Raw genomic sequence first — 26,740 nt, 5'->3', positions numbered from 1 at the left:
GCTTTAAGAGTTCAAGAACATTCCTGCTTCATTCACTCATACAGCCACAGCCTCTGCCATAATAAATGGCCAGTTGTTCAATAATGTTGCAGCATAAATAAATGATGGATACAAGAGGAAAACACACAGTCACTTTTTAATATATATGCCAATTGTTGATTATCAGAGTCACTCAGAAAATTTCTAGAAGTGTTTAATTCCTGGGGTAGATTCTGAGAGATTATGATTCAGGAGTTCAAGGCTCACTATGCAGGAGTTCAAGTCTCACTATGCAGGAGTTATGACCAACCTAGATAGCATATTGAAAAGCAGAGACATTACTTTGCCAACAAAGGTCCGTCTAGTCAAGGCTATGGTTTTTCCAGTAGTCATGTATGTATGTGAGAGTTGGACTGTGAAGAAAGCTGAATGCTGAAGAATTGATGCTTTTGAACTGTGGTGTTGGAGAAGACTCTTGAGAGTCCCTTGGACTGCAAGGAGATCCACCCAGTCCATTCTAAAAGAGATAGGTCCTGGGTGTTCTTTGGAAGGAATGATGCTAAAGCTGAAACTCCAATACTTTGGCCACCCCATGCGAAGAGTTGACTCGTTGGAAAAGTCTCTGATGCTGGGAGGGACTGGGGGCAGGAGGAGAAGGGTACGACAGAGTGTGAGATGGCTGGATGGCATCACCGACTCGATAGACTGAGTCTGAGTGAACTCCAGGTGTTGGTGATGGACAGGGAGGCCTGGCGTGCTGCGGTTCATGGGGTTGCAAAGAGTCGGACACGACTGAGTGACTAAACTGAACTGAACTGATAGGCAACACTGTAACCCAGATAATAAAAAAGTAAAATCAAACAAATTTCCTCCTCTTAAGAAGATCTAAGTTTATGAGAGAGAGGCTCACCAACAGTTGACAACATCTTCCATAGATATGAAAGCTTGACAGAAATGAAAAAAAAAAAGAAACCTGGAACCCCTTAGGTACATGAACCTGGTGACACACCTTTACCCATAAGGAAGTATTTCTATATCATGGAGAGGTGTGGAGATCCAGAGAAGCCTCACAGGACTGAGAATTTTCAACCCAGATCTAGTGGGAGGCACATGTGAGCCTGAAGGACCCCTGGGGTCCTACTATGCAGGTCAGAGCTTCCCTCTGCCAGGTACAGCATCTGCCTTCAGGAAGCCTAAGGCCCAGGAGAGGAGAATGAGTAAAATGGCAATTAAATCACAGAATCACAAATGCACAGACAGGAAACCCCAGGCTGTGTTCTCAATAACACCTAGATGTCAAGCCAGTGGAGGAAAAGGAGAAATATTCTAGACAGAGATTATATTGCACTTGAAGGCTTAGAGATGAGGCAAGCCTTCATATATTTTAAGGAAAAACTAACACTTTTCAGTGTTTCTAGTGCATATGAGTTTCTAGTGAGGCAGATATAAATCTGCAAGGTAGAAAGGAGACGGAGCTTGTAGGAGCTTAAATGTCATGCAGAGAGCTTGGATTTTATTGTTTATCAGTGGAAATCCTCCAAAGGATTTTATGTAGGAAAGCACCATGATCATATTGCTATTATCAGTCTTGTTAGGAAAGAATTGCAGAGAAGAAAGTGAGATGGAGAGATCAGCTGGGAAGCGGTCTCAACTGTCCAGGTGGGATACAGTGGGAATTGAATCACAAAGATGAGTATAAGAAGGAAACAGCTATTACTCAAAATAAATAAATAAAAATAAAATAAAAGAATTCTCAAGCCTTTACACAGAGACTTTTTTCTCCTGTCTGTTATAGCTCACAGGAGGTGGTTGCTGAATTTCCCACCTTATGGAATAATTTATTAGAAGCACAAGTTAAAATATGCAGTGGGGATGTATGTGGGGTAAACAGGACTGCTTAGCAGCCCAGATATAAGAGAAAAAGGGCAAAGCTAAAAGAAAAATCTAATAAGCAGAGAGATTAAATAAACAAATAAAAAGCAGACCCAGGGACTCTAAATCAATAGTATAGCATTTAGTCTGAGGCAAACAAGCCTGGATAGCTGAGTCCATCAACAGACTCAGACAGACAAGAGTAAGAGATATTTCTAGGGACAATAAGTCTCTTCAGGTAAAGAGTGAAATGTGTTCATTAAGGTGAGGGTACTTATTTACTTTAAGCACTTTTTAATTTATATTTCTATTCAAAATCACTCAAATGAAAGCTTATTTTGGCACTTCCAGGTACATATGGAAAGCCATGCAGTTCTGTTGACCATTAATCTCTGGCCCAGCTCACTTTTTCATTGACCTTGTCATCTGAAAAAAAAAAAAAAAAGCACAATATGGGAGTTGTGAGTTTGATTTTATTTGAGACTTACTGAGAACAATAGTCTGGGAGCCAGCCTCTCAGAAACCTCTGAAGATCTTCTCCAAAGAAGCAGTGGGAGAGGTCAATGAATATATTATTTTGATAAAGGGGGAATACATGCACTCAAGTAGACATCTTGGTAGAAAGTCACGAGGAGCAGACATCATTAATGATTGCAGTGCTTTTCTGAAAATAAGAGCAAGAAACTGGGTTCATACAATTTTCTTTTTCAAAAAATATTTAACTTTCTGTAGGTCTGCTCTGCTGGTTTTTCCCAGAGCACAGAATGCCTCATTCCTGATCTCTGCCCTGAACTTCTTTCAAGAGGTATTGAAGGCCAGCAACTGCAGAGGCCAGTGACTTCATCCTTGTAGAGCTGGGAGGTAAGCAGTATTCTTTAGTTGGCAACCCTAATTCTGGAAGAGAACACACAATTTGAAAGTCAATTACCCAGAGAATGCTGCTCCCTGTCCTACTTTAACGTTAGAGCAGAGCAAGTGGAAGTTGAGATGTTACAACAGAAACAATATTCCTGCAGATCTGATGTGATTTCTGGTTATGGTAATCTGGAATGGCAGGGTGAAAATAGCAAAGAGGGCTGTTGCAAATACTGTGCCTCTGATACAGAGAAATAGTCAAATTGCAATTGCAGTTTTCGGCTTTAGGGTTAGAAATTAAAGATTGTGTTATAGTTATTGTGCTTTGTCACAAGCCTTAGGGGTATTACCGCTGAGTTAGTTTCCTAAATTAGCACATTTCTGAAGCTCTGAGACAGTCAGTTCAGTTCAGTCACTCAGTCATGTCCGAGTCTTTGTAACCCCATGAACTGCAGCACGCCAGGCCTCCCTGTCCATCACCAACACCTGGCGTTCACTCAGACTCATGTCCATCGAGATGGTGATGCCATCAAGCCATCTCATCCTCTGTCATCCCCTTCTGCTCCTGGCCCCAATCCCTCCCAGCATCAGAGGCTTTTCCAATGAGTCAACTCTTCGCATGAGGTGGCCAAAGTACCGGAGTTTCAGCTTTAGTATCATTCCTTCCAAAGAAATCCCAGGGCTGATCTCCTTCAGAATGGACTGGTTGGATCTCCTTGCAGTCCAAGGGACTCTCAAGAACTTCTCCAACACCACAGTTCAAAAGCATCAATTCTTCGGCACTCAGCCTTCTTCACAGTCCAACTCTCACATCCATACATGACCACTGAAAGAACCATAGCCTTGACTAGACGAACATTTGTTGGCAAAGTAATGTCTCTGCTTTTGAATATGTTATCTAGGTTGGTCATAACTTTCCTTCCAAGGAGTAAGCCTCTTTTAATTTCATGGCTGCAGTCACCATCTGCAGTGATTTTGGAGCCCCCCAAAATAAAGTCTGACACTGTTTCCACTGTTTCCCCATCTATTTCCCATGAAGTGATGGGACTGGATGCCATGATCTTAGTTTTCTGAATGTTGAGCTTTAAGCCAACTTTTTCACTCTTCACTTTCATCAAGAGGCTTTTTAGTTCCTCTTCACTTTCTGCCATAAGGGTGGTGTCATCTGCATATCTGAGGTTATTGCTATTTCTCCCGGCAATCTTGATTCCAGCTTGTGCTTCTTCCAGCCCAGTGTTTCTCATGATGTACTCTGCATAGAAGTAAAATAAGCAGGATGACAATATACAGCTTTGACGTACTCCTTTTCCTATTTGGAACCAGTCTGTTGTTCCATGTCCACTTTAATTGTTGCTTCCTGACCTGCATATAGATTTCTCAAGAGGCAGGTCAGGTGTTCTGGTATTCCCATCTGTTTCAGAATTTTCCACAGTTTATTGTGATCCACACAGTCAAAGGCTTTGGCATAGTCAATAAAGCAGAAATAGATGTTTTTATGGAACTTTCTTGCTTTTTTGATGTTCCTTAGGATGTTGGCAATTTGATCTCTGGTTCCTCTGCCTTTTCTAAAACCAGCTTGAACATCTGGAAGTTCACAGTTCACGTATTGCTGAAGCCTGGCTTGCAGAATTTTGAGCATTACTTTACTAGCATGTGAGACAGAGGTGATAGTAATTTGATAAAATGTGTGCCCATAACAGAAGGGACAGATACTGAGAAAAAGGAAAGCAAAACACCACAAAAATATTTAGGTTACAATTTAAAAATTTGTAAAGCTTAGTAATTGTGATCTTTCTGGGAATTTATATCTCTTTTTTTTTAATTGGGATGTAGTTATCTTACAATGTTGTTAGTTTCTGCTGCATGATGAAATAAATCAAACATATGCATACATATATCCCTTCCCTCTTGGACCTTCCTTTCATCCTCTCATCCTACCTTTCTAAGTCATCACAGAACACTAAGCTGAGCTCCCTGTGTTATACAGCAGCTTCTCACTAGTTACCTATTTTACACATGGTAGTGTATATATGGGGCTTCCCAGGTGGGATCAGTGATAAAGAACCCACCTGCCAGTGCAGGAGACATAAGAGATGCAGGTTCAATTCCTGGGTTGGGAAGATCCCTTGAGGAGCTCCTGGAAACCTTCTCTAGTATTCTGCCTGGAGAATCCTGGCAGAGACAGAGTAGGACAGTGGAGCCTGGCTGGCTACAGTCCATAGGGTCACAAAGAGTCAGACAGAACTAAAGTGACTTAGCATGCACACATGCACAGTGTATGTATGACAATCCCCTTCTCCCAATTTATCCAACCTTCCCTTCCCTTCCCTCCCTGTGTCAACACATTAATTCTCTACATCAGCATCTCTATTCCTGCCCTGCAAATATGTTCATCTGCACCATTTTTCTAGATTCTGCATATGGGAATGTATGTCCTTTTAAAATAGTATCTATGAGAACAAGGGCATAGAGATAAAGTTCAAATCCAAGAGACTATAATGAACCCAATCATGGGAATAGCTCTCTAATTGATTAAGTCTGCAGATGTGGAACCTGTGGATATAGATAATCCTGTACTTCTTTGTTTCATAAAATAAATTTGAGCATCTGCAGTCTTTGGAATGTGCAGGGGGTGGGGTCCTAGAACCAATCTCCAGTGAATATTAAGGGACAATTATATTTGGAAGATAAATCTTTGCAAGAGGAAGTCTTGTGAAAATATGACAGGTTGACTAGAAATATTTCAAGATTGCAATAATAGTTATACACATTCCAGGTAGCTATTTTGAGCATTTACCTTTTTGCCAGGCACTCTGCCTCTGTTAGCTAATTTTACCTTCCCTTAAAAGGGAAGAAACAACATTCTATTTTACTGATGAAAAAAATTTGTGTTGAGGGTTAACTAACTTAAATAAGGCCACATAGCTAGTGAGTGGCAGGCTGGTAACCTAGCTCCAGGGCACAGTGCTTTGAACACTAACTTGGGTTAGTTTGTTTCTAAAAGAAAATTGCAGAATGTGCCAAATGCTAAGGGGAAGAAAAACTCTTGAACTTAGTGTTACAATTTCGACATGGAGCTGGGAAGCATATCTAGTTGATCTGATCAAAGGTCACCTACAAACAACCATGATCAGATTCAGTCTTCAAAAGAAAATCACTCCCATATTGTTTTCATCTAGTTCAGAATCACTTAATAGCTATGACTTCTCTGAAAGAGTAAGTGCACATTCCTGAACCTGGCTTCTACTGCCTTCACAATCTGGTTACAATCTATCCCGATTCAATACTCTCTGTTCTTCTTACATCCATATCTCTTCCCACATTCTCCCTCAAAATCTCTACTGCAACCACAGTGAATTACTACTCCCCTAAATGTACTTTGTATGTGGGCTTCTCATTCACTATCAAAATTGGGATTGTTCTGGTCACAGAAAATAAGCATGCATTTTTGTTTCTCTAAAACATCATAGCCGGCTGAAACAATTGTGAACACAATAATTCATAGGATTCTTCTAAGGATTTTATGAGAAGGTGTATTTAATAAATTACCTAGCCAACAAAGACTGGTAGGTTTTTCATAGCAGTTAAATAATTTTGTCAACACTGACTGTATATTGAAACTGACCAGAGAATTCAGACTAAACATCTTCTTCCTGAACCTAAAATGTTTGGTTTTGTTTTTCACCACATTGATGATTTTTAGCATCTAATCACCCTGTTGAGAAGACATTTATACTTATGTTATTTTTTCCAGGCCAAAACTGATTCTAGAATGTCTCTAGTTCTATTTATTGAAACATAATTGCCTATAATCCATTCATTGAAGACACAGCAAAGAACTTCAAGAGTATTACCTTGTTTAACATGCTCAAGTATCATACTCTCTGCTGCTGCTGCTGCTAAGTCACTTCAGTTGTGTCTGACTCTCTGCGACCCAGAGACGGCAGCCCACCAGGCTCCCCTGTCCCTGGGATTCTCCAGGCAAGAACACTGGAGTGAGTTGCCATTTCCTTCTCCAATCATGAAAGTGAAAAGTGAAAGTGAAGTCACTCAGTCGTGTCCGACCCTCAGCGACCCCATGACTGCAGCCTTCCAAGGCTCCTCTGTCCATGGGATTTTCCAGGCTGGAGTACTGGAGTGGGGTTCCATTGCCTTCTCCGAATGTCATGCAGAGAACAAGGCAAATGCAAGCTGGATTTTTTCCAATCCTGTTCTCATTTATATTTCTTTCTGGTTTAGGTCCTTCTGTCAATTCCATTCAATAAATGTCTCTGGAGGATACACTTTATGCCAGATTTTTAGAAACTGAAGTCACAAAAGTTAGCAACACACAATGTACTTTTTTTTCTTTCTTTTTTTAAAAAAATTGGTCTTGTTTGTTTATCATGGATTTTTTAAATCAATTTTTATGTATATTTTGGCCATGCCCTGTAGCATGTGAGACTTTAAATCCCTGACCAGGCCCCCTGCAGTGGAAGCTCAGAATCTCAACCACTGGACCACCAGAAAAGTCCCCAGAATGCACTCTCTATAGCAACCAGTGAGGTCCTTATCACAGAGACCAACCTGTTGTAAAATAGGAATTTATTAACAATAATTCTGCAGATATTTCTTTGCAGGGGATTGCCACAGTCATACCAGTTTGGGGCATGCTTCATGCCATTAGCTATTCCTTGATATTTGTTGTGTCTATTAGCTTATTAGATATCCTGTAGTGAGGAAATATGTTTTACTTTATTTAGGTCTGGTTTTGCACAAGAGAATTGCAGTTATAGAAATGTTACTTTTTCCTCTTGCAAAATGTAGTAAAATTCTATGAAATTAGATTTCCTTCAAACACATTTTTAAGGAAATAGTTACCTAAAATATTTTTACTAGGCTCATAACCAGTATTTCTATCTCTCTTCTCCCTTATCTGATCATTCTTTTACACAATTGTCAAGATTATCTTCCTCAGAGAATTATCAGATGATGCAGGCTCTATTTTTTTGTTGGAATATCAAATAAAGCATTTTCAAACAAACAACCAGCCTATAATTTTACAATTAATTCTAACACATTATCAGAGCCTTTTCGTTTAGTTTTATTTTCTGTCAAAGTTGCTTCCACAGCTTTATGTCCTTCTGTTTTTTGTTTGTTTGTTTGCTTTTAGTCTCTCAAGCTGAGTAAAATGGTACCATGTGTGTGTGGGGGGGCTGTGCTCAGCCATGAATGACTCTTTGTGAACCATAGACTGTAGCTTGCCAGGTTCCTCTATCCATGGGATTTCCCAGGCATGAATCCTATGGATTCATTTCCCAGGGAATCCCATGGATGTCCCAGGCAAGAATACTGGAGTGGGTTGCCATTTCCTTCTCCAGGGGATCCTTTCTCTCAAAGTCACCACAAGGCACATATCCTTAATGTCTGTGTCTAGAATATCCCTTTTCTCTTCCTATGCCTCTATGTTTATTGAAAGTTAAAGGGAGAAAAAAGGGATGCTTTGGGGTAAGCTGGTGGCCTAATTTAATCTGAGGAGACTTTTGGAAACAAATGAAAAGATATTATTTTCTTAAAAGTTGGCTAAATGCAGTTTTTACTGGGTGATTTAGTAAGACACAGGATTTTGCTTGAATTGTTGTACATTATACTGCCAAAAAATAGATTGGAAATGTCAGTGGCTTGTTTTAATGTATATTCTCCATGTGTTTGGTAAAACATATTTGCTTCAAAGTAATAGTGTACTTTTGACTTGATATATATTGACTCATACCTAGCAGGGACTTATTGATTGTTTTCAGTAAATACTCTGTGAAATGTTTTCTCATTTAGCTAAAAATAAAGCTCAGCTTTCAGCAAGAATTTTTTTTTCCCCTGTTCAAGTGGAAAAATTTGTTGATCATAGTACCTGTTCTTAAAGTAGATCTGAAACTATTTGCTTAATGGGTGCAAAATCCAGAGACCTGAGTGAAAAAACACTTTTTTAAAGATAATAATGCTAATTTAGAAAATAGCATTTTCCTACCACGTTTATACACATAAAATGTGGTTAGTATTATTCCAACTATATAAAACTTGCAAATAAAAATGATGTAAAAAGATTAGAATATATGCATAAAATTAATATTAATCAGGAATATTCTCTAATTAGTTTCCAATTTATAAATAAACATTTAACCAAGATCATGTTTTAGTCCCAAAGATGTGTTTGCATTGAGAAGTTTCATTTCACTGTTTCTCCTCATGCAATTTGAAAACATTCTTTAACTTTCATTCATGTTGTATCACTTACTAAAATGTTACATTTTCTACAATGAGATAAAGCTTAATTTTTTTCAGATTTATGTAGCAATAATTACTCTGTTTCTGAAATTAAATAGGCCCCCCAAAAAATGTTACCATATTTAGATAAGCATGTTGGAGACTTGTCCAGTGTTTTTGACAAACAAAAAAAGTATTTTCGTATATGAGGGTGTAACTCAAACTCAGGTCCCAAGAAAATCACAATTATTAAATCAGGATACTTTTATTATTACATCCAAATAGCTAAAACTATGTAACTTGGCAAATTTCAAGGGTCTTGTCTATACCAGTTTGTAACTATCAATAATAAATGATGCATACAGAGTATTCTTTCTGCTACTTTTCTGGGCTTTCCAAATTTTCCTTAATTATTTATTTTTTTTTTAAGTTTTTTTTTTTTAATTTTATTTTATTTTTAAACTTTACATAATTGTATTAGTTTTGCCAAATATCAAAATGAATCCGCCACAGGTATACATGTGTTCCCCATCCTGAACCCTCCTCCCTCCTCCCTCCCCATGAGATGATAATTAGAGCCATTTTTAAAATATTTGCAAATGAAACTAAGGCTTTATTTTTTAAAAATATTTAATTATACTTAATTTACAATGTTGTGTTAATTCAGGTGTACAGTAAAGTGATCCAGTTATACATATGTATATATCTATTCTTTTTCATAATACTTTGAGCTGTGGTGTTGGAGAAGATTTTTGAGAGTCCCTTGGACATCAAGGAGATTAAAAAAGTCAATTCCAAAGGAAATAAGACCTGAATATTCATTGGAAGGACTGATGCTGAAGCTCCAATGCTTTGGCCACCTAATGCAATTAACTAACTCATTGGAAAAGACCTTGATAGTAGGAAAAATTGAAGGCCAGATGAGAAGGGGATGACAGAGGATGAGATGGTTGGATGGCATCACAAACTCCATGGACATGAATTTGAGCAAGCTCCAGGAGTTGGTGATGGACAGGGAGGTCTGGCGTGCTGCAGTCCATGAGGTCACAAAGATTCTGACATGACTGAGCGACTGAACTGAACTGATTATTTTTCAGATTATTTTCCCACATCAGTTCACTTCAGTTCAGTCCCTCAGTCGTGTTCGACTCTTTGCGACCCTGTGGACTGCAGCACACCAGACCTCCTGGCCATTACGAACTCCCAGAGTTTACTCAAACTCATGTCCATTGAATCAGTGATGCTATCCAGCCATCTCATCCTCTGTTGTTCTCTTTTCCTCCTGCCTTCAATCTTTCCCAGTGTCAGGGTCTTTTCCAATGAGTCAGTTCTTCTCATCAAGTGGTCAAAGTATTGGAGTTTCAACTTCAATACCACTCCTTCCAATGAACATTCAGGACTGATCTCCTTTAGGATGGACTGGTTAGATCTCCTTGCAGTCCAAGGGATCCTTAAGAGTCTTCTCCAACACCACAGTTCAAAAGCATCAATTCTTTGGCACTCAGCTTTTTTTATAGTCCAACTCTCACATCCATACATGACTACTGGAAAAAACCATAGCCTTTACTAGATGGACCTTTGTTGAGAAAGTAATGTCTCTGCTTTTTAATATGTTGCCTAGGTTGGTCATAACTTTTCTTCCAAGGAACAGGAATCTTTTAATTTAATGGCTGCAGTCACCATCTGCAGTAATTTTGGAGCTCCCCAAAATAAAGTTTGTCACTGTTTCCACTGTTTCTCCATCTATTTCCCATGAAGTGATGGGACCAGATGCCATGATCTTAGTTTTCTGAATGTTGAACTTTAAGACGACTTTTTCACTCTCCTCTCTCACTTTCATCAAAAGGCTCTTTAGTTTCTCTTCACTTTCTTTCATATGGGTGGTGTCATCTACACATCTGAGGTTATTGATATATCTCCCAACAATCTTGATTCCAGCTTGTGCTTTATCCAGCCTCACATTTCTCATGATGTACTCTGTATATAAGTTAAATAAGCAGGGTGACAATATACAGCCTTGATGTACTCCTTTCCCTATTTGGAACCAGTCTATTTTTCCATGTACAGTTCTAACTGTATTTTCCCATGTAGGTTATTACAAAATATTGAATATAGTTCCTCATGCTATACAGTAGGTCATTTTTGGTTATCTATTGTATATATTTTGCTGTGCATATCAAACAAACTTATAATTTATCCCTTCCTCTCAAGGCCTTTAGAAAGGGGCAGCAGAGGATGAGATGGTTAGACAGCACATGAATTGAAGCAAACTCTGAGAGATGGTGAAGGACAGGGAAGCCTGGCAAGCTGCAATACTTGGGTTCGCAGAGTCAGATGTGACTTAGGACTGAATAATAACAAGAAGAGGTTTTTCAGTATAATTTGTTAACACAGACATGCACACACACACACACACACACACACACACACATATATATATATATATATATATATATATATATATATACATATATACCAGGCTCCTCCGTCCATGGGATTCTCCAGGCAAGAGTACTGGAGTGGGGTGCCATTGCCTTCTCCAATAAATATATGTAGCATAGTGTAAAACACATATGCCATAGCATTAGAAACAGATATTTTACCTGTGTAATAGAGCATGTCTTTTCATAACTGTTACAAAGATTGGGCGCTAGTGGTCAAATGTACTGGCAACATGTAATGAGAAGGAGCTAGAATTAGCATCCTTCTTGCATTAGGAAAGGGTTTTGTAGGGACTATCTGTCAGACTGCTCTCAGGTCTGTTTTCTTATTTTGGCTATGCTGTTCTCTATCACAGAAACCACATTTGCCTGGAGGCTTTGCCAACTTACTCTCCAGGGAGTTCAGCCAATGCGAGATGCAGGAGGGTGACTGGAAGGGTGCCTCCGGCTGAGTGTGAGTCTGTTCTGCAGAAGAGACTATAAGTCCTCCACTATGGTTCCCAGACTTGCTAGATGACAAAGTTGTAGTCCAGTATGCCAGGTTTCAGGAAGCTGTCTCCTTTCCTGGTACCTCCATTTTTAGTAGTATTTGTTTCCTGTGTTGTTAGTAGTTAGGTTGGTCTCTGGTCTCCATCATCATATAACTGATCTTCTGCATTAAATTTCTTCTGTTTGAAGTATTTAGATGAGCTGCTGTTTTCCTGATCAACCACCCAGAAATCCAGACATCATTACTTTGTTTCAATTTTGTGAACCCTTGGTATCTTGAATATTTGTATTGTTTATTTTAATGCTCCTATTAATTGGGCAGCCAAAATGTACCAGGCATTGTGAATTTCTGCTGGCCTACCTGTCTCTCTAGTCTCATATCAAGAGACAATTGCCTCAAAAGGTGTGAGGGAGGGATGGAGTGGGAGGTTGGGACTGTTGTTCAGTCTCTAAGTTGTGTATGATTATTTGTGACCCCATGGACTACAGCATGCCAGGCTCTCCTGTCATCCACTATCTCCCAGAACTTGCTCAAATTTATGCCCATTGAGTCAGCAATGTTGTCTGACAATCTCATTCTATGCCACCCCCTTCTCCTTTTGCCTTCAGCTTTTCCTGGCATCAGGGTCTTTTGCAATGACTCGGCTCTTTGCCTCAGGTGGCCAAAATATTGGAGCTTCAGCTTCAGCATCAGTCCTTCCCATGAATAGTCTGTTGATTTCCTTTAAGATGAGCTGGTTTGATCTCCTTGCAGTCCAAGGGACTCCCAAGAGTCTTCTCCAGCATCACAATTTGAAAGCATCAATTTTTTGTTGTTCAGCATTCCAACTCTCACATATATATATGACTACTGGAGAGACCAAAGCTTTGATGATACGGACCTTTGTTGGCAAAGTGATGTCCTGCTCAGTTTCAGTCACAAGTCTTGGTGTGTAGCCAGGTTCCTATGACCTCAGGCCTGTGCTCTATTTAACTCATTACAATTTCACATTCTCGCTTTTGGGACATAAAACCATTATAGCAAGTTTACCACAAGTTATATCAACTTGAGCCATTTGGTCATGATCAATGTATTCCTGCTCACCATCCTCTCCACATTTCACAGTAGAAGAAGCAGGTGCACACAGAATTAAAGATAGAATTCTGCTTTTGATTCTGGGCCATTTCAGCTCCAAAAGGTATAAGGTAGGCCTTTGTTAGCAGGGCAGTTAGGACACCAATAATGATAAAACAAAATGGATATTGAACTCTAGAAAGCCAGTGAATTCTGTATTATTTCAGAGCTCTGGTCAGTCTTTTACCATTGATCAGGAATGGAGCAACAGAGTCTAGTGTTGGATCTACAGATGACTACGATGTTGTGTGAAGAACTTCAGTTCATATGTCACCTTCATACACAGAGGCATTATTAGACCATCAAAATGATATGTTTGAAGCGCTGACCAGTGAAAACCCTGTGTTTAGTTCTCTGTCTTTTAAGTTAACTGTGGCATTTCTTAAAATTCTTTTGATATCTTAAGAGCCACTAATGAATACAGATGAATAAAAGCCTGCTGTAGGCACCAACTGTGAGAGCTTACATCAGACTGCCTAGCTGTAGAGTTCTTTCATTCCAAATATCTTAATACCAATCTGGGGCATGTCCTTTCCTCTGCTATCTTTAGGTCCCAAGAATAAAAGGAAATATCCAACTTAATTATAATGATGAGGTTGTGAGTGGGACAGTGAATTGAAACTGATCAGGCTTGGAGTTTTGATTCTAGCTGCAGCATGGACTAGTTATCAAAGTTTTATCCCTCTGGGCTTTGCCTGTTAAAATGCGGGCATTTGTAGCATTTAAATCTGAAAGTTATTTGAAGGACCACATTGATAGTTCCTATTATACACATAAATTCTATGGACATGTCTTAGATTTATGGTAAAGGTTGACTCTGATATATATATATTTACTGATAATAATTATTACTGATAATAATATATTTACTGATAATATTTACTGAATAATATTCAGGATGAACAACTTGATGTGAAAGAAAATCATATTGAAATCTCATTGCCACATTTAAGATACTTGAGCTGAGACAGCTAAATTGTCTTTACTATTCCAAGAAATAGCACTGTGCTTAGAGCAACATAGTATAACTTACTGGACTAATTTATTTTGTCATTGGTTATTAGGAGGTTAAAGTGCAAGATTCCAAATTCCCTTTCAGATGAAAAACAAGCAAACAAAAAAATACCATGATTCTCTAATTTATATCTGCTGTGTTTGTGTATTGCAGTCTACAACCTTTATAGAAAGTGCTGTCTGAAGCTCTTGAGAAATTCTGACATTCTAATCCAACACACAGTGGAATCAAATTTCATTAAAAAGCATGTTCTATCTGAGAAAGAGCATCATTTACAATCCCAAATAGCATTTGATGCAATCCATAATATTATCCAGATCCAGGCTTAAAAAATAAAGGTTAATAATACTTCTTCAGATAACTCAGATTGCTTTATTCTCTGATTTTGATAAAACAAAAATAAAAATTTTATTAAATATTAAGGCCTATGAAATAAGAGCAATCTCCTTTAAGAACCAAGATTAAAAATATAATGGAGATTTGTCTTCCCAGTTTTCACTCAAAATTTCTATCTAACTTTTAAAAACCCTGTCTGTATTAATGAGGTTAGAAACTGCAATGCTCTAATATCTATTTGCTGGAGAATAAATAATGCTTTACCTGGGTGTTCTGTTTTTCTGTGTTGCTGTTATACAGGTCATTTGACAGACCTATAATACATTTGTGTATTTCAAGTATTCTCTAGTCTTACAAGCACTTTATTGCCTCTTCTGATTCACTGTCTCCCCAAAATTTTTTCATTTATTCAAGAATCCCACAAAAATATAAACTTATCTGCCTTGAGAATTTCTGTTCTTTATCTGGAAGACTGCATCCCTTGTTTTATAAACTGAAGTAATGATAACTTGTAAGCATTTATGTTTGTACTTCTTCAGTTTTGAACTCTCAATTAGCTGGTATTCTGGAAAATGAGATTTCTTTAAGATTTTATTTACTGTTTATCTTTCTTTTCTTCTCAGTAGCATTAATAATAGAGATTTAAATGTGGCAATGAAACTTCCATGTTTATTACTTATATCACTGACAAAAATTTAACTTGCCTAAGATACAAAACTAATATTTTAAAAGAGAGAAGAATATGGTAAAAAATGTTAGATAGAAAATGGGTTAGAGATACAAGCATATATTTTATAGAAAAAGAAAATGTAGTGTGCTTAATCATATAAAACAGTTTTTAAAATATACTTTCAAACTGGGTAATGAGATAAATATTTTTTTTAATTCAGTGATATATAATTTCTTATCCAACACATTGGCAAAGTGTAAAATTTGACCATGTGCATTGTTGTTGAGACAGTAGAGGAATAGTGACCCTAGAAACACAAAATGATCCTTTGCCTACTGTAGGAAATGTGGCATTGCTATCAGACTTACCTATGCATTAACTCTCTGATCCAAGTAATTCCTCCTTTAAGAATATATTGCCAAAGATGGTACTGATGAATCTATTTCAGGGCAGCAATGGAAATGCAGACATAGAGAACAGACTTGTGGACACAGTGGGAGGAGAGGATGGGACGAATTGAGAGAGTAACATGGAAACATATACATCACCATATGTAAAATAGATAGCCAATGGGAATTTGCTGTATGATGCAGGGAGCTCAAACCCAAGCTCTGTGATAACAAAGAGGGGTTGGTTTGGGTGGGAGTTGGAAGGAAGGTTCAAGAGGGAAGAGACATATGTGTACCCATGGCTGGTTCATGTTGATGTTTGGCAGAAACCAACACAATATTGTAAAACAATTATCCTCCAAATAAAAATAAATAATTTCTAAAATATATTTGGCAAATCTAATACAGTTATGTAAAGTTTAAAAATAAAATAAAATTAAAAAAAAAAAATAAAAAAAAAATAAAAAAAAAAAATAAATAAATAATTTCTAAAATATAAATAAAATTTTAAAATTTAGAAAAAATATATATGTTGCAAGGCAGCCACATAGTATATCATCACCTGGATGGGCTGTCCCTGTCAGGACACCCTCATCAGAGTTCCCAGCTCCACCCCACCACAGATCCCACCTGCACGATGGCAGTCCCCATACAACAGGGGAGATAGAGGGTCTGTCAAGTGAATCTGGTTAAAAAAAAAAGGAGTATACATATCTTATACACAGAAAACTTATTTTTTATAGCAAAAGATAGAGATACCCCAAATGTCCATTATAAGGGGAAGATTGAATAAAATAATAGATCTATGAAAATAATAGGCAGCTATATAAAGGAATGAGAAATATCTCTATATGATCCTATGAGAGATATCCTAAATATAAGGGGAAGAAGGAGGTAAACAATATGGAGAAAATATTTACTGTAAATGAACACAATCATTTACTAATTGATTATTAAGAAACACAACACAATAAAGCAACTATACTCTGATAAAAATTAATAAAAATTAAAACCTGAAGATTTCATGTTAAAAAATATATAGTTCATGTATGTAGATACAAGCACACATACAAAACACGTCTGCACTTATAAGAAAAATAATGAAAGCATAAATCATAAAATTAAACAGATGGTTAATTTTGTAAGGAAAAAGGAACAAAAGGTGGAAGTGACAGGAATAGAAGTTAGAATTCTCTGAATATGTGATATTTTCCAGATATGACTTTTTTAGAATGTGAATATTTTATATACATGTAAAGCAATATCCAAAACCAGGCAAAATGAAACAAACACACCCAAAATTGTCTCAAGTTGGTGACATAATTGAATCAAGAAAAATTATTTCAAAATATATAAAACACAACAATTTTACTGTTATTCCAGTGGGTGGATTATACCATAAGGAAAAAGTAAACTTTCGCCGAACAAACAAAACATTAACTAGTTTAGTAGTCATATTGTCAAAGGTAATGGTGGTATAATTATCCTGAAGCTGTTGACTATGTATTATGAAATAAAGCACTGAGCAATATTCTTTTTTTATAATTTCTTTTTAATTGAAGAATAGTTGCTTTATAATATTGTGTTGGTTTCTGCCATACATCAACATGAATCAGCCATGCATCTCCTCCTTCTTGAGCCTCTCTCCCACCTCCCACCCCATCTCACCCCTCTAGGTTGTAACAGAGCCAAAGTTTGTGGTCCCTGAATCATACAGCAAATTCCCATTGGCCATCTATTTTGCATATGGTAATGCATATGTTTCCATGATACTCTTTCCGTTCGTTCTACCCTCTCCTCTCCCTACCACACCATGTCCATAAGTCTGTTCTCTATGTCTGTATCTCCATTACTGACCTGCAAATAGTTTCATCAGTACCATCTTTCTAGATTTCATGTATATGTGTTAATATATGACATTTGTTTTTCATTGTCTGACTTACTTCACTCTGTATAATAGGTTCTAGGTTCATCCATCTCATTACAACTGACTCAAATGTATTCCTTTTTTATGGCTGAGTAATATTCCTTTGTATATATTACCAGAGCTTCTTTATCTATTTGCCTGTTGATGGATATCTGGGTTGATTCCATGTCCTAGTATTCCATTGTAAATACTGCTGCAATGAACATCTGGGTACATGTGTCTTTTTCAATTATGATTTTCTCAGGGTAGAATTAGGGCAAAGGAGATACAAGGTAAGGTCACTGAAGCTCAGTAAAAATCATGCAGTTTTGAACTGAATTGGAAGTACCAGTATGGACTTGAGATATGTCTGAACTAATAAACACCAAAAAATTAACAAAATTAGAGTACTTGATTTGCAACTCCTAATGAAGTATTGTATCTAGATAGTGACCATCAACAGCTACCAACATCATTATTTTTGGACAATCCACTAAATGTTGTGTATTCCCTAGTGGCAATAAACTACCAATCTGTGGAGAATGCTTACTGAAAGTTTTATGATTCTTATCAGACCCAAAAATGAATTAACAGGAAATGTTGGAAACTGAGAACACAGCACATGCGAGCAGAAAGACTAACTATGAAAACTTTATATGAGAAATATCTAATTTCTTCAGCAAACAATTGCAAGTGAAATTAAAGAGTTAGAATCAATAATTCAAACAGAACTTAAGAGACATATCAGAAAACTGCCACATATTTGAATCCAAATTTAAGCAAGCAAACTTTTTTTAAAATTTTTTAATGACAGGAAAATTTAAAGGCTACCTACTAAATAATTGATTATATTAAAAATCATTTCTATTTTACTTATAGTTTTGAGCATAGTAATGTGGTTATTTTAGAAGGAAAAAGGCCTTATCTTTTAGAAATACATGCTGATATGTTTACAGATGGCATGGTGTTACATCCAATTTCTTCAAAATAACCAAAGTTGGGATAACTTCTTGATGGTATAGGTACAAAAAAAAAAAAAACTAGTCATGACTTGATAATTTTTGATATGTATCTAGGAGTTTATTACATTTTTCACACTATTTTTTATTTTTAAATATCCCTTAATTTAAAGCAGAAAAACATATTCATTGTGTAATTGTTTAGCAGTTTGAGATACCTCAATATGGATGAAATAATTAAGCTGTAAGGTGTTATAAAGAAAACTCATATAATGATTCCTAGAATAAAAAGAAAAATCCGTGCCAGCTGGCCATATGCTATCTACATTATTTTTATTCTATGGTCATGGATTTTGTCTCTAGGAGTCTATTGTTAAAGTAAAAAATTCTCCCACAATAAAAACAGAATAATTGCTCCAACATTGTAAGAAATTCTACCATCAGAGTTTGGCAGTTCTAATAGCTAAAAAGTAAATAAATATATAAGAGTAGAACATTTTGATATAAGAATGGATTTAAAAGCACTGTGTAGCAGCTCAGTTACAGAGAACTGATTTTAATCTAGCTAGCTTAAGTTGGAAGGGGTTTATTATAGGATGTAACATTGTCACAGAGGGTTAGAAGAGCTAACAATACATTCTAGGTTGAGCTTCTAAACATTACTACCAAAACCTTTCATCAGACCTGAGCTTCCAAAATTGCTGCTGTATAATCTATGATAAGAAAATTCATGCTATCATTATATCATCAATTTGAGATATTGCTCCAATCAGGAAACCAGCTTCAGGACCATGAGCCACATTTGCTACAATGTGCATCAGAAAGAAAAAAAAAAAAAAAAAAAAAAAGGATGCAAGTAGGGCTGATTGGCCCAATCTAAATTAAATCTGGAACTCTATGTAACAAATATCTTCTACTTGCAGAAGCATGGATGCAACCAGAGGTTACCATACCAAGTGAAACAAATCAGAAAGAGAAAGACAAATACATATAATACATTTACATATGGAATCCAAAATATGACATAAATGAACCTATCTATGAAACAGAAGCAGACTCACAGGCATAGAAAACAGAGTTGTGGTTTCGAAGGGAACGGGGTTAGGGGAGGGATGGATTGGGAGTTTGGGATTAGCAGACACAAACTATTGCATAAAGAATGGATAAAAACAAGGTCCAATTGTATATCACAGGGAACTGTATTCAGTAAGCTATGATAAACCATGATGGAAAAGAATATTTTAAAAATATAAATATGGAATTCCCTTGTGGCCCAGTGATTAGGATTCTGTTCTTTCACTGCCAAGGACACAGGTTCAATCCCTGGACAAGGAATTAAGACATGCAATGTGGACAAAAATTTTTAAAATATATTTATGACCTTAATCAAATCCATTATAATTATACAGTGGAGATGACAATTAGATTTAATGGACTAGATCTGGTAGACGAGGTGCCTGAAGAACTAAGGACAGAGCTTCATAACATTGTACAAGAAGCAGTGACCAAGACCATCCCAAAGAAAAAGACATATTAAAAGGAAAAAAAGTTGTCTGAAGAGGCTTTACAAATAGCTGAGGAAAGAAAAGAAGCAAAAGCAAAGGAGAAAGGAAAAGATTAATACAAATGAACACAGAGTTCCAGAGAAAAGCAAGGAGAGATAAGAAGGCCTTCTTAAGTCAACAATGCAAAGAGATAGAGGAAAACAGTAGAATGGCAAAGACTAGAGATCTCTTCAGGAAAACTGGAAAGATTAAGGGAACATTTTCTGCAAGGATGGATACAATAAAGGATAGAGATGATGAGGACCTAACAGAGCAGAAGAGATTAAGAAGAGGTGGCAAGAGTACACAGAAAAACTATGCAAAAAGGTCTTAATGACTGGGATAACCACGATGATGTGGTCACTCACCTAGAACCAGATATTCTGGAATGTGAAGTCAAGTGGGCCTTAAGAAGCATCACTACGAACAAAGCTAGTGGAGGTGATGGAATTCCAGTTGAGCTATTTCAAATTCTAAAAAGATCATGCTGTTCAAAGTGCTGCACTCAATATGCCAGCAAATAAGGAAAACTCAGCCATGGCCACAGGACTGGAAAAGGTCGGTTTTCAATCCAATCCAAACAAAAGGCAATAGTAAAAATTGTTCAAACTACCTTACAATTGCTCTCATTTCACAGAATAGTAAGGTTATGCTCAAAATCATTCAAGCAAGGCTTCATCAGTAAGTGAAGAGAGAACTTACAGATTTAAACGTTTAGAAAAGGCATAGGAATCAGAAATCAAATTGACAATACTCATTGGATCATACAGAAAGAAAGGGAATTCCAGAAAAATATTGACTTCTGCTTCATTGACTACACTAAAGCCTTTGACTGTATGGATCACAATAAACTGTGGAAAATTATTAAAGAGATGGGAATAACAACAGATCATGTTACCTGTTTCCTGAGAAAGCAGTATATGGGTCAAGAAGCAACAGTTAGAACCTTACATTGAACAACTGACTGGTTCAAAATTGGGAAAAGAATAAGACAAGTCTGTGTATTGCCACCTTCCTATTTAACTTATAGGCAGAGTACATCATGTGAGATGCTGGGGTGGATGAATCACAAGCTAGAATCAAGATTGCTGGGAAAAATATCAGCAACCTCAGATAGGCAGATTATGCCACTCTAATGGTAGAAAGTGAAGACGAACTACATAGCCTCTTGAAGGTGAAACAGGAGAGCAAAAAATCTAGCTCTAGCTTTAAACTCAACATTCAAAAAATTGAAATCATGGCATGCAGTCCCATTACTTAATGACAAATATAAGAGGAAAATGTGGACACAGTGACATATTTTATTTTCTTGGGCTTCAAAATCACTGCAGATAGTGACTGCAGCTTTTTTTTTTTTTTAAACTTTACATAATTGTATTAGTTTTGCCAAATATCAAAATGAATCCGCCACAGGTATACATGTGTTCCCCATCCTGAACCCTCCTCCCTCCTCCCTCCCCACACCATCCCTCTGGGTCGTCCCAGTGCACCAGCCCCAAGCATCCAGGATCATGCATCGAACCTGGACTGGCAACTCGTTCCATACATGATATTTTACATGTTTCAATGCCATTCTCCCAAATCTTCCCACCCTCTCCCTCTCTCTCAGAGTCCATAAGACTGTTCTATACATGAGTGTCTCTTTTGCTGTCTCGTACACAGGGTTATTGTTACCATCTTTCTAAATTCCATATATATGCGTTAGTATACTGTATTGGTGTTTTTCTTTCTGGCTTACTTCACTCTGTATAATAGGCTCCAGTTTCATCCACCTCATTAGAACTGATTCAAATGTATTCTTTTTAATGGCTGAGTAATACTCCATTGTGTATATGTACCACTGCTTTCTTATCCATTCATCTGCTGATGGACATCTAGGTTGCTTCCATGTCCTGGCCATTATAAACAGTGCTGCGATGAACATTGGGGTACACGTGTCTCTTTCCCTTCTGGTTTCCTCAGTGTGTATGCCCAGCAGTGGGATTGCTGGATCGTAAGGCAGTTCTATTTCCAGTTTTTTAAGGAATCTCCACACTGTTCTCCATAGTGTCTGTACTAGTTTGCATTTCCACCAACAGTGTAAGAGGGTTCCCTTTTCTCCACACCCACTCCAGCATTTATTACTTGTAGACTTTTGGATCGCAGCCATTCTGACTGGTGTGAAATGGTACCTCATAGTGGTTTTGATTTGCATTTCTCTGATAATGAGTGATGTTGAGCATCTTTTCATGTGTTTGTTAGCCATCTGTATGTCTTCTTTGGAGAAATGTCTATTTAGTTCTTTGGCCCATTTTTTGATTGGGTCATTTATTTTTCTGGAGTTGAGCTGTAGGAGTTGCTTGTATATTCTCGAGATTAGTTGTTTGTCAGTTGCTTCATTTGCTATTATCTTCTCCCATTCTGAAGGCTGTCTTTTCACCTTGCTAATAGTTTCCTTTGATGTGCAGAAGCTTTTAAGGTTAATTAGGTCCCATTTGTTTATTTTTGCTTTTATTTCCAATATTCTGGGAGGTGGGTCATAGAGGATCCTGCTGTGATGTATGTCAGAGAGTGTTTTGCCTATGTTCTCCTCTAGGAGTTTTATAGTTTCTGGTCTTACGTTTAGATCTTTAATCCATTTTGAGTTTATTTTTGTGTATGGTGTTAGAAAGTGTTCTAGTTTCATTCTTTTACAAGTGGTTGACCAGATTTCCCAGCACCACTTGTTAAAGAGATTGTCTTTAATCCATTGTATATTCTTGCATCCTTTGTCAAAGATAAGGTGTCCATATGTGTGTGGATTAATCTCTGGGTTTTCTATGACTGCAGCCTTGAAATTAAAAAAAAAAAAAAAAAAACTTGCTCCTTGAAAAGAAAGCTATAACACACCTAGACAGTGTATTAAAAAGCAGAGACATTACTTTGCCAACAAAGGTCCATACAGGCAAAGCTATGGTTCTCCCAGGAGTCATGTACAGATGTGAGAGTTGGACCATAGAGAAGGCTCAGCTCTGAAGAATTGATTCTTTCAAGTCGTACTGGAGACGATTTTTAAGAGTCTCTTTGGGCTGCCAGGAAATCAAATCAGTCAACCCTAAAGGAAATCAACCCTGAATATTCATTGGAAGTACTGATGCTGAAGCTGAAGCTCCAATACTTTGGTCACCTGATTGGGAAGAGTGAACTCACTGGAAAAGACTCTGATGCTGGGAAAGATTGAAGTCAAAAGGAGAAGAGGGTGGCAGAAGATAATGTGGTTAGATAGCATCACTGACTCAATGGACAGGTATTTGAGCAAACTCTGGGAGATAGTAAAGGACAGAGAGGTCTTGTGTGCTGCAGTCCATGGGGTCACAAAGAGTCCAGACATGACATAGCAAGTGAACAACAATAAATATATAAATGAATCACTTTGCTGTAAAGCAGTAACTAGCACATTATAAATAAACTATATGTCAATTAAAAAAAAAAAGTCTTCAAAAGATAGGTTTAGTTTCTCAGTCATTTAATCACACTAGGCAGAAAATAGGATGGAAGAAAACCACCAGTCAACAACATCAGAAAACTGCCACATTTTCTGTTCATATTTCATAAATTAGGACACTTTGCAGCCTTCTCTTTGTCCCCCTTACCTCCATCAATTGTAAAACTTAATCCTTTGTGACCATATGGCACTTGCAATTGTATAAAATATACTTTTTAATCTTATCCTATTCATTTGCACCATCCATTTATTTGAGTAGTTACAATATAAACACCAAAATCAACAAGACATTGTTTGCCAGGTGTCACTTAAGGCGTGTATCCTCATGTCTACATGGATCAAAACTAGCCCAGCATCCACATGCACTCACTTCTCAGGCACACTCTTTTACCCTGAAGGTTGCTTTGGAAGTGATGTTGCAGAGTATCAAGCTTGAAGATGAATTTTCTTGCCTGTCATTCTGATATTGTGACATTTTGTAGTTCATTTATTTATTTAGTCTTTCATACTTTTTCAATTCAAATTCTGTATTTAGCCCCTTTCTGTATCCTCACTGCCAATATAGCATCTGGTGAGCTTTAAGGAGGAAACAGCTAATTAAAAAGTACATACTTAGTGCAATGAGGTCACTTTAAGAAAGAAGGGGCTCCAGGCAGCCCATCTATGGACTCCAGGGATCAGAGCCTCTGGGAGTGAAAAGACTACAGAAAAGAGAGCCCTGGAAGGAGCCAGATGAAGAAATCACACCACAGGCAATGTGACTGGAAAACAGTACTGCTTGGATGCAGGGAAGCTTTTCCTAAATACAAAAAATAAAGCCAGCTACTTGTTTGTGGAAAAAAAAAAAGAACAGAACACATATCAGTATAGTAATCAAAGCCTGGTTTCAAATAATGCACCAGTGTCAGGAGGAGATAATGGCATCTAATTAAGACATTAATTAAAACTCATAATACCTAATTAGAAAATGTAAAAGTACTATTAGATTTTTTTCCCTTTTAAATTAGCTGAAGCAGCTGATTAGCAGGTGTTCTTAATGTAATATTTTATTAAATAGAACACCATATGGGTAAAAATTAGATCGGCAAATGGCGGTATCACGATTAGTCATTATTAAAAGCTTGGAGCAATGGCTGGAGGGGTGATGTGGGGGTCTTGGCCTGCCCCACTGCAACCTAGTTCCTTCCCTGGTACCTAGCCATCTTGCTACCTGCTTATTCCCACATCCCACTGTAGTTTAATTGGAAAAGCTCCATTCTGCAACTTCTTCCTGAACTTTCTAGGAGTTCTTTGGCCCTTTGAATGTGTCAGAACTCAAGTTCTAAAAGGAAGAACCCAAGGGAATGATTTAAATTGGTGTGGAAGGAATATAGGCTAAAGACAAGAAATAATGTAGCAGGTACTTAGGAAGTTAGCAAGACCCTTTAGAGGCTACCCTAGACCCTAGAAAACAAACTGTCTTCTCATTTGGTGACGATACTGAGGGGTCAGGTCAACCTACAACAGCTTCTCACATTTATGTCATATCATTTCTGGATATTATACTTTATATGTATTGATACTATACTAAATTATGTTATAAAAATGCACTTTTTTCTTTTTTTGCTTATTTCCTTCTCACTGGTCAAGGTATTCTTCCCGAGAGTAGACATTAGTCTGTTGAAGTGTAGTGATTGTTACAGCCACAATACCCAAACAAGACTGAGTACAAAGTAGGTACTTAATATTGTTTAGTCCTTCAGTAGTGTCCCACTCTTTTGTGATCCCATGGACTTTAACTGCCAGGTTCTTTTATCCATGGGATTTTCCCAGCAAGAACACTGGAGTGGGTTGCCATGACCTCCTCCAGGGGATCTTCCCAAGAGTATCTTCCCAGGGAAGACCCAGAGATTAAACCTGTGTCTCCTTCATTGACAAGCAGATTCTTTACCACTGAGCAATCACGTGAGCCCAGGTGCTTAGTAAATATTGGTTAAAAAACAAGTAAATGAATGAGACTACTAAGTTTTATGTATTCTGTATGATTGTGTATATGTGTTTGTGTGTGTGTGTGTTTATGCTACTTTTAGTTTTATAAATGTTTGGGAGTCAGACACTGAATTTGAAATTTCTAATAGAATCACAACCCCCAAGCATTCTGGTCAATGGTCATACATTCTTACCAAGCCTGGATGTACACTACATTGCCATGGGGGAATCTAAATAAATGTTATTAGCCTGAGACTCATAAAAAGATGGCTAGGCATCAGACATTCAGTTTATACCCTATTAGTTCCTACAAACACTCCACGAATAGAGAACCCTAATCCTAAGTGTCAGCATGAAAGGAAAGACACAAAAATGGTCAGATTTAACCTCCCTAAGAGACCAGTGATAAATTTGAGGCATTGAAGGAAATAAAGGTACACAGGTATAAATTCTAAGCAGTCTGCTTGGTTAGTGCTTATTTATAATTGAGCTGTTGGGATAAATGCACAAACAAACAAAAAGTCTGAATAAGATGACCAGGTCCAGGAAATCAAAAATTTTGAAGGTATGCAAAGAGACATGCAACTTTTTTTACTTGACGTCAACATTAATCCTCCATGGATTTTAATTTAAAAATTGACTTGTATAAAAAATATAGCTAATGAGAACATACTGTATATCACAAGAAAGTTTACTCAGTGCTCTGTGGTGATCTAAATGAGAAGGAAATCCAAAAAACGAGGGGAAGTATTTACACATATAGCTGATTCAGTTTGCTGTACAGCAGAAACTAACACAACATTGTAAAGTGACTATACTCCAATAAATTTTTTTAAAGCATTGACTTTTGAAAAATGTCTTTAGAAATATAGGTGAGAAATTCTTATACAGAATGGACTAGAGGAGAAAAACCAGGAGGTAGAAATAGTACATTGGATGGTAAACATTTCTTCCATTTCTGATTTTGTATTTTCTCAAGTGTCTCTGTTAATTACACGAGGAGGACTACTCCTTCTGCCCTTTTAGCACTTTTCTTTAAGGTTTCTCATTCCAAGGGAAATTTTTTAAGTCCATTGAGGCTTTCTTTGTAAATTGAAAGTATGAAGTGAGGAGGGAGGAAAGAACCTGAATCTATCAAAACAGTGATTTTCCTGATAGGTGCTTTAAAAAGGCTGCCTATCTTCCCAAGTCTTGGTGTATGCTGAATAAAAGCACTGATGTCTTCACAAAAGAGAAAACATAAAAGTGCTACCTAAAAATTGCTAGGCAGCTATAAAGGAAATAAATGACTCTATTATTTTGAAATGTAAGCAAACATTGACACTAAAGCCCCGGGCAAGACAGGAAGCCATCTACTACTAATAAGTGAGTTTGATGACCCTACCTCATATGATACATAAAGGAACAACAGCATCATTTTCTGGGAAAAGCTATTTAGATGCTCGTGTTTGGAGTGGGATCACAGGGTTGTTTGTGTTGTCTGTCCTTTTGCTTTGGGTC

The sequence above is a fragment of the Bubalus kerabau genome, chromosome 3 (assembly GCF_029407905.1).
Source record: "Bubalus kerabau isolate K-KA32 ecotype Philippines breed swamp buffalo chromosome 3, PCC_UOA_SB_1v2, whole genome shotgun sequence".
Taxonomy (NCBI): domain Eukaryota; kingdom Metazoa; phylum Chordata; class Mammalia; order Artiodactyla; family Bovidae; genus Bubalus; species Bubalus kerabau.
The sequence above is the reverse complement of the archived record's forward strand: the minus strand, read 5'-3'. Positions refer to the sequence as shown.